The sequence below is a fragment of the Oryx dammah genome, unplaced genomic scaffold, assembly GCF_014754425.2.
Source record: "Oryx dammah isolate SB20612 unplaced genomic scaffold, SCBI_Odam_1.1 HiC_scaffold_1, whole genome shotgun sequence".
Lineage (NCBI taxonomy): Eukaryota > Metazoa > Chordata > Mammalia > Artiodactyla > Bovidae > Oryx > Oryx dammah.
This window is the reverse complement of record NW_024070185.1, coordinates 47,475,989-47,490,774: the sequence shown is the minus strand read 5'-3', so window position 1 is coordinate 47,490,774 and position 14,786 is coordinate 47,475,989. Positions and strand designations below refer to the sequence as shown.

At 38.5% G+C, this 14,786-nt stretch overlaps 1 long non-coding RNA gene across 1 annotated transcript; it reads right to left on the bottom strand.

Moving 5' to 3' along the window:
* Positions 1-6,556: 6,556 nt before the first annotated feature.
* On the bottom strand, positions 6,557-13,684 carry LOC120872585. The gene is made up of 2 exons (XR_005723286.1): positions 11,365-13,684; positions 6,557-8,091 (listed from the first exon to the last, which is right to left on the bottom strand). It is a non-coding gene; the product is annotated as an uncharacterized LOC120872585 (long non-coding RNA).
* Between the last annotated feature and the right edge of the window lie 1,102 nt (positions 13,685-14,786).

Below are 14,786 nucleotides of genomic sequence, written 5' to 3'. Positions count from 1 at the left end.
CAAGTTATCTGAAGAAAAAATCTGCCCTATGTATTCTGCCCAATTCATCCTGCCCAGTTCATCAAAGTGATTGGAGCATAATGAAATAGAGCACAGCATTTCAAAATGACTGAATCAGGGAAAACTCTGACAGTATTTAATGTAGTCCCAGATGAACAAAGAATTCAGCTCTCCTTGAGTGATTTCATAGGTAGGCGTCAGCCAGTCCAGCCTCTGCTTTTGATTAGCAGGGCTTAAGATGAAATCAGATCACTCAGCGTATGGCTTTAAAGTGATAGCTGAGTAATGGATGGTAATTTCCCATCTATTATGATAAGGCTCCCTTTCCAATGGGTTTTTGTGCATTCTGCTAAGTGACTCTGGTTTTCATTTCCCCAACACATTTTTCTTCCCTTAAATGCCCTTCTAATATGCCTTATTTTGACACTGAATGGCTTAGTACAATTTGCAAAGATTTGTTTGTCTATGCTACAGATTGATTCTTCTTATCTCACCTCGATTTTTTTAGAATGCATTTGACCTCCTCACACTCACAGGAAAGGTGTTGAGGTCTCTTCATGCAGAAAATAAAGAACAGGCAGTTTCATTTCTTAGATTCATTACAAGATTTGAAAAATAAGGAAGAGATAGCAGAGGGTTGTCCTCCCTAAGCGAATCAATTACCCAAGTGTATTGGTGCAGAATGTGCACCCTGGTCACATACAAATATTCAAAATAAACAAGGGCTTTAGATATACAGAGATCATGCCATCACCTTCTTAACTTGGAGTCACAGAGATTAATATACTGTACTCTGAAGCTTAATATCAACATGAAATCAAAGTGCTGTGTTCATGTCTGGTGAACACAGATGGCACAAATAAAATAATTTATTGAGTGATCATGGGTTGGTGTACCAGTTACTCCTCTTGAGGATCACATTTCAACTTTTAAGTCTTTATTATTGGGGAAAAACATACAGTAAAATGCACAAATTAAAGAGTACAGTTTAATACATGTATGTATAATATGTATATAACTATCATCAGATCAAGTAGAGTACTTCCAGCACTCTAGAAGTTTCCATTGTGCTTACTTTTAGTTATTTACCACCCTACCCCTAACGGTAACCACTATTCTGACCTCTACCAATATAGATTAATTTTGCCTGTTTTTGATTTTTATTTAAATGGCACCATAGAGTGTTTCTATTTTGTGTCCAGGTTGTGGAGAGAGAGGGGACTTTTTTTTTTTCCTCATCACCAAATTGTGAGATTCAGCACTGTTTGTGTATATTAGTTTATTCATTTTTATTGCTGAGGACTATTCTATCGTAAGCATATACTACAATTCATTCTATCATTGATGGGCTTTCCTTTGAATAAAATTGAACAAATTGCAGATGAATATTTAATAAAGTGTGTGTGTGCGTGCTCAGTAGCGCCTGACTCTTTGCAGCCCCATAGACTGCAGCCTGCCAGCCTCCTCTGCCCACGGGATTTTCTAGGGAAGACTACAGGAGTGGATTGCCATTTCCTACACCAAAGTATCTTCCTGACCTTAGGATCAAACTCCTGTGTCTCTGCACTGGCAGGCAGACTCTTTACCACTACATCACAGAATTACCTGTTACCAGAAGTTAAGAAATACATTTTCCTCCTCTGTGCCTATCCAGCAGCAGAGTTTTGAAAATGCCTTTCTATTACAGCAACACCTAGTGGCCTAAGAAGGCTGTGGGTCTGGATGCCCACATTTACATTTGGAAATAGTAACTTTCAGTGGTAACAGACAGCACCTAGATGTCCATTAGATGCACATCACAATGTCTGGGTCCCACCAGAAATCATTTAAATCAGATTCTTTGGTGGGTAAAGTTCGGGACTGGTAGGTTATAAAAGCTGCCTAGGTGATTTTAATGCACAGCCATGACTGAGAACTACTGATCTAGATCACTGGTCCTCAAAGTTTTGCCGAACATCAGAATCTCCTGGAGGGCTTGCTAAAACACAGATTGCTGGACCCCCATCCCAAGTGTATTTCGATGTGTCTGAGGTGATGCCCAAGAATTGGCACTTCTAACAAATTCCCAGGCGATGCTGATGCTGCTTGTCCTGGGACTACATGATGAGTCCTACTGATCTAGATCAACTCTGTTATTTTACATAAGGAGAAATTACAGGCCAGGCAGTTGAAGTAATTTACTGCAGTCATGGAGCCAGTTAGTGACAAAGTTATAATTAGAATGGAGCCTCACAATCACTCTTCCTTTCATCTGATAGAACCAAAATTGGATATCTCAGAATGCTATGTCATCTGAAGCTACATGAAAAGAGACTTCCACCCACCAAAAAACAAAACAAGGAGATGTTTAAGGGGTGGGTGAAGGTAACTTTTTTTCACAAGCCTATTTGCAAGACCTAAGAATGCTGAGCAAGTGAGTAGATCATATAGTCTAGACCCAGGACTTGAGGAAGGTAGAAGAGGGGGAACGGAGATTATGGGGTTGCCTTCAGCAGCTTGAACACTGACCCCTGCCCAGGAAAGGCTGCATTTGCCTTTCAGTATCCCTCCCACTTCTTCCCTCCTTCAGCTACATCCCAAAGGCTGAGCTGCTGCTACCCAAATGGGCTACGTGGCCACAAGCCATCCCGTCGGAAGTCAGGGACTCTTGCCAATAGTTTGTTTCTCCCACATCTTTCACATAGCACAAGATTTAATCTGTCCTGATATTTCCCCATGCATCCTAAATGTCACCCACATTTGCCCCTTCCAATAGAATTTTTTCAAATATGGCCAGCTTGTCCCCACACTGAGGTTTAAACAGCTCTGTGCCTGAGGGTTTACAAACAGTAGTACCAGGCTGTCCAGCAGGGCGAGTCCATCCTCCTAGCTTTGCTCATCATACTGTAACGACAACTGAGAGCTTAAATGGACCCTAGCCTGCAGAGCCATTTCTGCCTTCCCTACTTGCTCCCCAAATTAGCTGGTATCAAGTCTGTAGAACTTTGCCTAATCGACTGGAGAATCAGTACTTTAATACACATCACAGGTGATTCTAATGTACACTCAGGTCTGGGGACCACTACCCAATATCATATCTCAATTGCTTTTTTTTTTTGATGGAGGGTATGGTTACTGGCAATACAGTGATCTTAGTATCCACACTTTTGAGCAGTGGAGAAAATAGTTTCAGCTCAGGATTCAAATAGGAACAAATTCATTCTAAAAGAGAAGATAAAAAAAACTTCATCAGGCAGAGACTGCAGGTGTAGGGCATTTTTATATATGACATTTTTTTAATGTTTTCTATAGAAAACAACTGATGCAGACTCATTTAGAATAAGAACATAGGCAAAGACTTAACAGTTCTCTGATGCATGGCAAAAAGCGGCCATCCAATCCAGTGGTAGACAAGAGTCACCTTGAAAATAAAACCACCAAATAAAAAAGTCTCAAGATGGACCAAAATGACTCCAGCTACTACAACGGTTATACACCATCTTCTTAGGAAGAACCAGAGGCTGATATGAGAATCTACATTTGGCTTTTATGATTTGCTGTGTACACAGTTTTCATTACTGAAGGTAGCTCCAGTTATTCTTTTGTACCCTTCATGAAGTACCTGGTTGAACCACCTCCTCCAAACATGTTTATTTATTTACAGACACACACATTTATACACACAACCAAATAGTGAAATCCCACTTTGACTTAAAGACAGTGAAAGCCATTTCTTCACAGTCTCAACAGGTGCCGCTTCCCTCCTCTCCCCACTCATACTGGACATGCCCACAGTATAATCACCACAAAAACTCCTAACACGAAATTTCATACTAACTTACCTCCTGTGGCAATGTGCTAAACTAATACATGCTCTCTGTATGTCTTCCAGTTCTAAAAATCTACCCAAACAAAATTGCATGCGTGAAGGTTTGTTCTAAAATTTTCATAAATGATGTAGCCTGTAGCTGGGAGGAGCAGTGGACAGTTTGTCAGCCTTCAGAACTGCAAGCTTCCATAGCAACCAGAGGGATTATTATGTCTCTACATTGATAATTCCTTAATGTGAATAATCATATTTTTAAACTGAATTATATTTATATATCTGCCACAGACTAGTCGAAAAGTATTTCTACATTATATCTGATAAAGGATTTGTATATAGACTACATATAAAGAAATCTTACAAGAGTAATAAAACAACCTAATTTTTGAAATAGGCAAAGAAGACATACCACTGGCTGATAAGCATATGCAAAGATGCAGAGTCGACATTAGTCACTCACTTCAGTCGTTCAGTCGCGTCCGACTCTGCGACCCCATGAATTGCAGCACGCCAGGCCTCCCTGTCCATCACCAACTCCCGGAGTTCACTCAGACTCACGTCCATCGAGTCCGTGATGCCATCCAGCCATCTCATCCTCGGTTGTCCCCTTCTCCTCCTGCCCCCAATCCCTCCCAGCATCAGAGTCTTTTCCAATGAGTCAACTCTTCTCATGAGGTGGCCAAAGTACTGGAGTTTCAGCTTTAGCATCATTCCTTCCAAAGAAATCCCAGGGCTGATCTCCTTCAGAATGGACTGGTTGGATCTCCTTGCAGTCCAAGGGACTCTCAAGAGTCTTCTCCAACACCGCAGTTCAAAAGCATCAATTCTTCGGCACTCAGCCTTCTTCACAGTCCAACTCTCACATCCATACATGACCACAGGAAAGGCCATAGCCTTGACTAGACGGACCTTAGTCGGCAAAGTAATGTCTCTGCTTTTGAATATACTATCTAGGTTGGTCATAACTTTCCTTTCAAGGAGTAAGCGTCTTTTAATTCCATGGCTGCAATCACTATCTCCAGTGATTTTGGAGCCCCCCCAAAATAAAGTCTGACACTGTTTCTACTGTTTCCCCATCTATTTCCCATGAAGTGATGGGACCGGATGCCATGATCTTCATTTTCTGAATGTTGAGCTTTAAGCCAACTTTTTCATCCTCTACTTTCACTTTCATCAAGAGGCTTTTTAATTCCTCTTCACTTTCTGCCATAAGGGTGGTGTCATCTGCATATCTGAGGTTATTGATATTTCTCCTGGAAATCTTGATTCCAGCTTGTGTTTCTTCCAGTCCAGTGTTTCTCATGATGTACTCTGCATATAAGTTAAATAAGCAGGGTGACAATATACAGCCTTGACGTACTCCTTTTCCTATTTGGAACCAGTCTGTTGTTCCATGTCCAGTTCTAACTGTTGTTTCCTGACCTGCATACAGATTTCTCAAGGGAACATGTCATGCAAAGATGGGCTCGATAAAGGACAGAAATGGTCTGGACCTAACAGAAGCAGAAGATATTAAGAAGAGGTGGCAAGAATACACAGAACTGTACAAAAAAGATCTTCACGACCCAGATAATCATGATGGTGTGATCACTAATCTAGAGCCAGACATCCTGGAATGTGAAGTCAAGTGGGCCTTAGAAAGCATCACTACGAACAAAGCTAGTGGAGGTGATAGAATTCCAGTGGAGCTATTTCAAATCCTGAAAGATGATGCTGTGAAAGTGCTGCACTCAATATGCCAGCACATTTGGAAAACTCAGCAGTGGCCACAGGACTGGAAAAGGTCAGTTTTCATTCCAATCCCAAAGAAAGGCAATGCTAAAGAATGCTCAAACTACTGCACAATTGCACTCATCTCACATACTAGTAAAGTAATGCTCAAAATTCTCCAAGCCAGGCTTCAGCAATATGTGAACCATGAACTTCCTGACGTTCAAGCTGGTTTTAGAAAAGGCAGAGGAACCAGAGATCAAATTGCCAACATCCACTGGATCATGGAAAAAGCAAGAGAGTTCCAGAAAAACATCTATTTCTGCTTTATTGACTATGCCAAAGCCTTTGACTGTGTGGATCACATTAGTCATTGGGAATATGCAAATTAAAACCACAATAAACTTCACACCCACTAGAACAGAGAGAAATCAACATGGATCAACAGTGTTGGTGAGGATATGGAACTCCTACATGTGGAACATGTGGACCCCTCGACACTGATGGCAGGATTTAAAATGGTGAAACCACGCTACAAAACAGTTTGGTAGCTCCTTAAAAATTAAATATAAATTTACCATAGGATCCGTCAATCTCACTCCTAGGTGAGAACACTTAAGAATGTCCACAGAAACACAAGGCAAATGTTCACAATAGCATTACTCATAATAGCCATCAAGTGGAAACAGTAAAAATTGGAATGGGTAAACAAAATCAGTATACCCATATGACGGGATATTATCCAGAAAAAAAGAATGAAGAAGTACTGACACATGTTACAACATGGATCTATCTCAAAAATGTTATGTTAGATGAAAATACCCAGACTTAATGACTACATATTTTATAATTTCATCTATCTGAAAAGTTCATAAAAGGCAATTTTATAGATACAAAGATTAGCCGCTTGGGGCTGGGAATATGAATGGGGAGCAAGTAAAAGTGAGCATGATGGATCCTTTTGAAGTGATGCAAACTGACTAAAACTAGATTGTGATGATAATTGTACAACACTGTAAATTTACCAAATCATAAAATTACACACTTAAGTAAATTTTATTAACATATAAATTATACCTCAATAAAGCATTTAAGAAGTACAGAGATGGAATTATCACTCTGTTGTGGGAAAAGCTTTTACAGAATTTTACAGAATTTATAGCACAGTGAAGGCTGATACTTTAGCAATGATTCTCAACCATTTCCAAGACTAGAATCACTGTTCCAAGACAGTGACAGCCCTGCATATTTATATAAATGATTCAAACTTTGGCATAAATTGAGGAAATATAATTTTAAGAATACTATAAAATCATTAATAACTTTATGCATTTAACTAATCACATCTACACAAAAGAACAGTAGATACACATGTAAGACAGATTATTTATTCAGTCTACTATCAATGCAGAGTTGCACATGTGGATTCATAGGCTTCTTGAACACTGGTGGGTCAGCAGCCAAGTTGAAACTCCTTCAAAATCTTCATCATGCAGACTCTTTTTGAAGTAAAAAAATACCCAAAACAAATTTACTACTTTAAGTTCAATTCTATGGTATTTTAATTATCTTTGTCATCAGTTTACAGCTGGGAAGAACATGCTTGACTTTTGGACTATAGGATAGGTATTCCAACACGTGGACAAAATGTACTTAGGTGGATCACAGAAAAAGAGGAAGTCCTATGACTGGAAAAATAGAGAAAGGTTGCCTGGTTGGATGCTTGTTCAAACATATAATGAAACTGTGGATTCCTGTTTTGTCTCAAATCTGTCTCCAGGGCCCATTTCAGTTGTAACTGGTTGTGTCACTACAGCGCTCCAGTACAAACCTTGTTATTAGGTAGTTGTGACCATGCAGAGACGGCATGCTCCCACACGTCTGTCTTCCTCTGGGATTTTCATTTTCTGTAGGATATCCTTTCAACTTTATGGACAGTGGCATAGCATCATTAAGTATTTCCAGAAGTACCAGTTGAGGATTTCCCACATATAAATCAATCTCTTAATGGGATCTGAAATGTAGCATTTCCATTGCCAAGAAATGGATTCCAAAATTGTTTCCAAATTATTTATAAGAAACACTTGTTTGTTTCAGTAAGTCTTGTTTTTATCACTGTACATTGGCAGCCACTCTTGCTGCACCTGCCTTGTTCAGCTGGCAGCCACAAGTGTTGCAAAGGCGGGAAACATAAAAGAAATTTATTTTTTATGCATTGGGATGAAGTATAATAAATACATCTTTCTCCCTGTTTTCTAGATGCTATGGACACTGTATAGAGTATCAGTTGTATTTTTCTAGAATAACCATTGGACCTATTGCTTTAGAGTATTTCACCAGAAAACACACTGAGTATACTATATGAAAGTATAAATAACACTGTTTAAAAGTCAGTTTATGTTTCCAGACTTCGTGGACATGCTGTCATATCCTCTGCTATGGGACGTCAGTTCTGTCCTGTAGACCATCCTTTCTAATCTCAGCTGGTCCTGGCCATTTCCCCAGAGCCAATTCATTTCCTCTATCAGTCATTTAGGTCATTGTTCTCCATGTTATTGTGATTCTTCTTCATAATACTAAAAGAAAAAAACAACTGTTTTACAGATTAAAGAAAATTACTCTGCAAATAAATTTGCGACCAAATAAGTGAAAATAAAAAGTAGGATAAAGTCATGCTCAACTGCACAAAAACATTTATAAAGTTCAGTGTCATGTAATATGCTTTTCTAATTTATATTTTTAATTCACTAGCTAATCTTAAAAACATAAATTTTTGATCCTTTGATTTACTAAAGATTCTCAGATTTTCTGTGATATTAATTACAGTTGGCAATATGTTATTACTTAGTTTTAACAAAGAAATGAAGGGCAGTTCATACAGTTGCTACTGCCAGAAATATTTTTTCTAAAGCTTGCTATTGTATTCACAAATTGGCAGATGTTGTTATTCAATGGCCTATCCTTCACAAATACGAAAAATAGCCAATAGCAAGCGTGACGTCTTATTACAAACACTTTCCTTAGAAGGATTTGTCTCTTACTTTCAGTGTATAGGAACTTAGTATCAAGATTTCTTTCTTTCTCCCCCATCCAAGAATTTCCAATAACCTCATGTGTAGTACTCTTGCCTGGAAAATCCCATGGATGGAGGAGCCTGGTGAGCTGCAGTCCATGGGGTCGCTGAGGTGTCGGACACGACTGAGCGACTTCACTCTCTCTTTTCACTTTCATGCATTGGAGAAGGAAATGGCAACCCACTCCAGTGTTCTTGCCTGGAGAATCCCAGGGACAGGGGAGCCTGGTGGGCTGCCGTCTCTAGAGTGGTCGCACACAGTCAGACATGACTGAAGTGAGTTGGCAGCAGCAGTTTTATGTAGTGATTATCTTTTGAAAGCCTGGTGCTTTAATTACTTAAAAATTGTCTTATGAGATTCAGAAGTGCATATTTTTCCCTAATTGATGAAACTGTGGAGCTCCTTAGCATAAATAATCCCAACACACATCCCTGACTCCATAGGGTTGGCAGTAAAAACTGTGGAATACAGTCTTGCAACATTCAATATTACTGACATATTTGAACATAATGAGTGACAAAAATTCTGTGCCACAAGTTATATGGAGGATATCTATAATTGTTTTTTTTTTAATGTAGCTTGAAAAGCATTTAAGAACATGGAATATTTGTAATTTTGTGTAAATGTGGTTGAAATAATGTAGGCTTTGGAGTCACACAGACTTGGTATGAACCTTAGGCTTTTTACTTATTATCTTTTTGACTTTGCAAGTTACTTAACCTCAAGCCTTAGTTAAGTCATCTGAAAAACACAGAATACTTACTAAGAACAATACTGTTTATCTTTTACAATATAAAAAATATATGCACCAAGTACATATAACAACTTTTTCTTCTAATAATTATTACCATATTAGGAGATAATCACAACTTACCTTCCCAATAGAGCTATCACGTATGTCCAGAATTGCTTGTAAATATCTATATCCCTTCCATTGTTCAAGTAGGTCTCACTATAAAGTGACATCACTAATTAGAAAGATTACAAGTATCACCACTAAAGCCACTTGGGAAGCCCCATGATTCACATATGGAAATCGACAGTCGGAAAAAAGTACAAAAAAGTGATTTGAATTCAGGCAGTTCAATCCCCAGGTGGGGAAAAATCCTCTGAAGGAAATGGCAACCTTCTCCAGTACTCTTGCCTGGAAAATCCCATGCACAGAGGAGACTGGTGGGCTATCGACCATGGGGTCGCAAAGAGTTGGACACAACTTAGTGACTAAACCACCACAACTCAGTTCAGTTCAGTCGCTCAGTTGTGTCCGACTCTTTGCTGCAGTGGCCTAAAACTTAAGCACTCTCAGCAGTGATATCTGGGACCTAAAAGTTCTTCAGAAATAAAAAGAGAGAAAAGCTCTAAATTTTCTCAAATAATAGAATATGAAAGTATGGTAGTGGGAAAGACTGTCAGCTGCTGCTGCTAAGTCACTTCAGTCGTGTCCAACTTTGTGTGACCCCAGAGACGGCAGCCCACCAGGCTCCGCCGTCCCTGGGATTCTCCAGGCCAGAGTACTGGAGTGGGGTGCCAGTGCCTTCTCCGTGGTTCTCCTCTAGTCACTCCTTAGTCTCCTAAACTATACACATGCAGGACAAACCTCCAGAATCCTGGCATAGAACAGCTGTGAGGCAGATACTTCAGAGGTCACCCAGTGTTGCCGTTTGGGCTTACCCAGGGGGAGATGCTTAGGTGAACACCAATGACATTAAGAAAATATATGCCTAGGAATAAAGACAAAACTTGAGGGGAAAGAGACAGGAATAAGCGTCAAACTGAAAGGGACTACCCCTAATAAAGCTTAAACCCAAGTTTTGAAGGGATCCAGGTGACTGGCTTGGAGAAGGAAATGGCAACCCACTCCAGTGTTCTTGCTTGGAAAATCCCAGGGATGGAGGAGCCTGGTGGGCTGCCGTCTATGGGGTCGCACAGAGTCGGAAACGACTGAAGCGAATTAGCAACAGCAGCAGCAGCAGGTTATCGGCAGTAATTTACTTTTCAGAAGAAGTCTATAATGTGCCATTTACAATTGCTAGCATACAATAAAAATTACTAGATGTGCAAAGCTAGGAAGAATGACCAATAACCAAGAGATAATCAATAAAAGCAAGAAAAAATAAGGACTTCAAAGTAACTGTGATTAAATCATTTAAAAAATAGAGAAAAAGATGTAGAAGAGAGATAGCACAGAACATTTCCGTTTTTAAACATTTAGAAAAAGAATGAAATGAACATTTTGGAATTGCGAAATTCAGTATCTGACCTGACACAAAGAACTGACTCATTGGAAAAGATGCTGATGCTGGGAAAGACTGAAGGCAGGAGGAGAGGTTGACAGAGGATGAGATGGTTGATGGCATCACCAACTTGACGGACATGAGTTTGGGCAAGCTCTGGAAGTTGGTGAGGGACAGGGAAGCTTGGCATGCTGCAGTCCATGGGATAACAAAGACTCAGACACGACTGAGCGGCTGAACTGAACTGAGGTGGATTTAAAAGTATATTAGAAGAAATTCCCTGGTGGTCCAGTGGTTGGGACTCCACACTTCCACTGCAGGAGGCACAGGACCCTGCAAGTCTCATGGCCAAATAAGTAAATAAATAAAGGCATACTAGCAACACATCCTTTTCACAGGAAACTATATTCAATATCCTATAATAAACTGTACTGGAAAAGAATATGAAAAAGAATATAACAGTCACTTTGCTGGACAGTAGAAATTAACACAACGGTGTAAATTATCTATATACTTCAATAAAGCTAAAAAAATTTCATACCTGAGAAATCAAACGACTGAAAAACAAAGAAAAGCAGGTTGCACATAATATGGCCTCCCATTTCCTTCCTGACCTTATCTCTTTCAACTCTGCAACTTAATAACTCCTTCCTTGCTGTTCCTTAAACACACCTGGCACAGCCTTGCTTTAGAGGCTCTGCAGTGGCTGTTTCTTCTGCCTGGAACATTCTTCCCCAACATGGTTTTCTAGGCACCTTATTTAAAAATCAACACTTCCATCCAGTTGTGCACCCTCACTCCCACCCCATCTGTGCCCTTAGACTTCCAATCACCCTACCATGCCTTTCTTCCATAGAACTTTTTACCTTCTAACATTCTGCATTTGATATTTATATATGTATATATGGAATACATATATAACTCTTTTGAAGAATGTAAGCAAACAACCAAATTGACATCTTCATTACTATTTACTAATTATTTCATTTCAATTAATAATTACTAATTCATTACTAATACATACATATAAAAATCACAGTAGCAATAATAATATCAGTTGTTTAGTGCTCTCCTAGTTGGCACAGAAAGATTAATTGGTATCAAGTCATACAGCTACAGTAAGTGGCAGAGCCAGGATTTAGATCCATACTGAGTTCCAATAAAAATAATTTTTAGATTAGAAAGGATAATACCTAAAGATATGTAAATGCCCTAAATGTAACAAATTTCTGTCTGTTGAAAAACATAAAACTTTTCCTAGCATTAAAGAATGAAATGCAGATTGTTAAACTTCTCTCTCAGAAAGGTAATCTGAGGAATTATAACTTACTCAGATGAGAAAGAATTTATGCTAGATCTAATAATAATTGTCTCTTTAACCACAAAAGTTACACAGTTCAGAAAACAAATTTACAAAACAAAAGGTAAGCTGCACAAATTTATGGTAGAAAAAATTTCTGTAGACTATAAAGGCTTCTATATCACAAACATGAGATCTCCCTTCATTTATTTTTATCTTTTTTCCATTTATGTCTCCATTTAATTTTAATGTCTTGATAAGATTTTGATTTTTGTCAACAGAGTTCTTGAATGTTTTTAAAATTTATTCCTAAGTAACATAGTTTTGATACCACTGAAATGTTCTCTGTATCTTTACTTTTTTATCCTAAAATATTTTAAATTGACCATTACCCTTTAATATTTCAATAGGTATTTCTCAAATAAATTATCATGGTTTACCATTAATTAAACAATTCCTTAATACCATCTATTATCCAAAAGTCAACAGTCAATAAACATTAAAGGGGGCTCAAGCTTATTAGTAATTAGAGAAATACAAATTAATAAGATGAAGGCATATGTTGCACACACACATTAAACTGACAGAAATGTTAACAGTATGATACCAAGTGTTGGAAAGGTCGCACAGGAACTCTAATACACTGATAGAGGGAAGGGAGGTAATAATCCTTCTGGAAAGATAGCATTACATATCTCATGTAATAGTGAAGACGCATATACCTGATGTCCTCTACCACTGCTAGACATACCTAACAGAAAAGGTAGTGTGAAATGAAAATATTTCCGGTCATATTAATCAATAACAAATGCCACAGCTGTCAGTGGTTTCGGGCCTTCAAAAGTGAATGCGAACACTCCAAGCTGTGATCAGGAGGATGATGCCACCCCCAGGATGACTGCTGAGGAGCTGGGGAAATGCAAGAAGCAAGATGAACTAGGGGACAGGATGGGGACAGGACTGGCCCAGGTATCTGAGGTGCATATGAAAGGAATGAATTCAGTGAGCCCCGAGGCTTGCACCTTTCCAGAGAAGGCTAAATTCCTTAGTGATACCTGATCTTTGATGTTCAAGACTACCTGCTCTCCTTGTTGCAAACTTGTATACAGCCTGACTTCCCTCCTGCCTCCTTGGACCAGTTTTCTCAGAGCTACTGAGATGCTGTCGTCCAGGCTTAGAGTCCTAAACATTATCACCAAATAAAATAACTCTTTCAGGTTGTGACTATACTTTTTGAGTCGACAGCAGTGAGAAACAAGTACACCAAGAAACATTTCAATCTTCTATTACATACTTAAAAAATGTACCAATAAATAAGACATTTATACCAAGAAACACTTAGTATTGTTTGTAATAGGAAAATTTTAAAATAACTCAAATGTCCCTCATTATTAGAGGGGATAAATTGTGGTATATAAATACAATAGAAAAAACACTAATGTAAAACTAACAAATTAGAGCTCTTGCAACAACATGGATCAGTCTCACAAATTTCATAATAAGAACAGATACAAACTGACAGGCATAGTATAAGTCTGTTCACATAAACTTCAAAACCGGTGCCTGATACTTATTTTCAACTGACACTTATTTTCAACTGACACTTATTTTCAACTGTGTCAGCAAATAAAAAATATATCCACATATATCTATACAAATATAAAGAAAGTGTGGCAAAATGTTAACTGTGAATCTAAGTGAAGAGTATATAAAGGTTCATTGTACTACATTGCTACTCTTTAGGTTTCTGCATTTTCAAAATAGAAAGATGATTTTTCTTTATAATTATTAAACTATATATTTTTATGCATTTTTTCTGTATGTAAATTTCATGAGAAAAAATGTAAAAATAATGTAATAAAATACATAAAAACACTTTCAAAGAAAAATTGCTATGTATTTGTTAAACAGTGACAGACTTTATTTTCTTGGGCTCCAAAATCACTGTGGATGGTGAGTGCAGCCATGAAAGTAAAATACGCTTGCTCCTTGGAAGAAAAGCTATGACCGACCTAGACAGTATATTAAAAAGCAGAGACATTACTTTGCTGACAAAGGTCCATCAAGTCAAAGCTATGGTTTTTCCAGTAGTCATGTATGGATGTGAGAGTTGGACTATAAAGAAAGCTGAGTGCCAAAGAACTGATGCTTTTGAACTGTGGTGTTGGAGAACTCTTGGGAGTCCCTTGGACTGCAAGGAGATCAAACCAGTCCATCTTGAAGGAAATCAGTCCTGAATATTCATTGGAAGGACTGATGCTGAAGCTGAAGCTAAAATACTCTGGCCACCTGATGCAAAGAACGACTTACTGGAAAAGACCCTGATGCTGGGAAAGATTGAGGGCAGGAGGAGAAGGGGACAACTGAGGATGAGATGGTTGGATGGCATCAACGACTCAATGGATCTGAGTTTGAGCAAGCTCTGGCAGTTGGTGATGGACAGGGAAGCCTGGTTTGCTGCAGTCCATGGGTCGGACAAGACTGCAAAGAGTTTGCTGCAAAGAGTCGGACATGACTGAGTGACTGAATTGATTTGTTAAACATTACTATTAAAAATAATAAACGTTTTGCTTTATAATAAGCAAGCATAAGCAAGAGGGCTTTTTAAAATTTGGGAGATTTACCTGAGATCAGTCTATCAAAAGATACCTCCTTAAGACCAG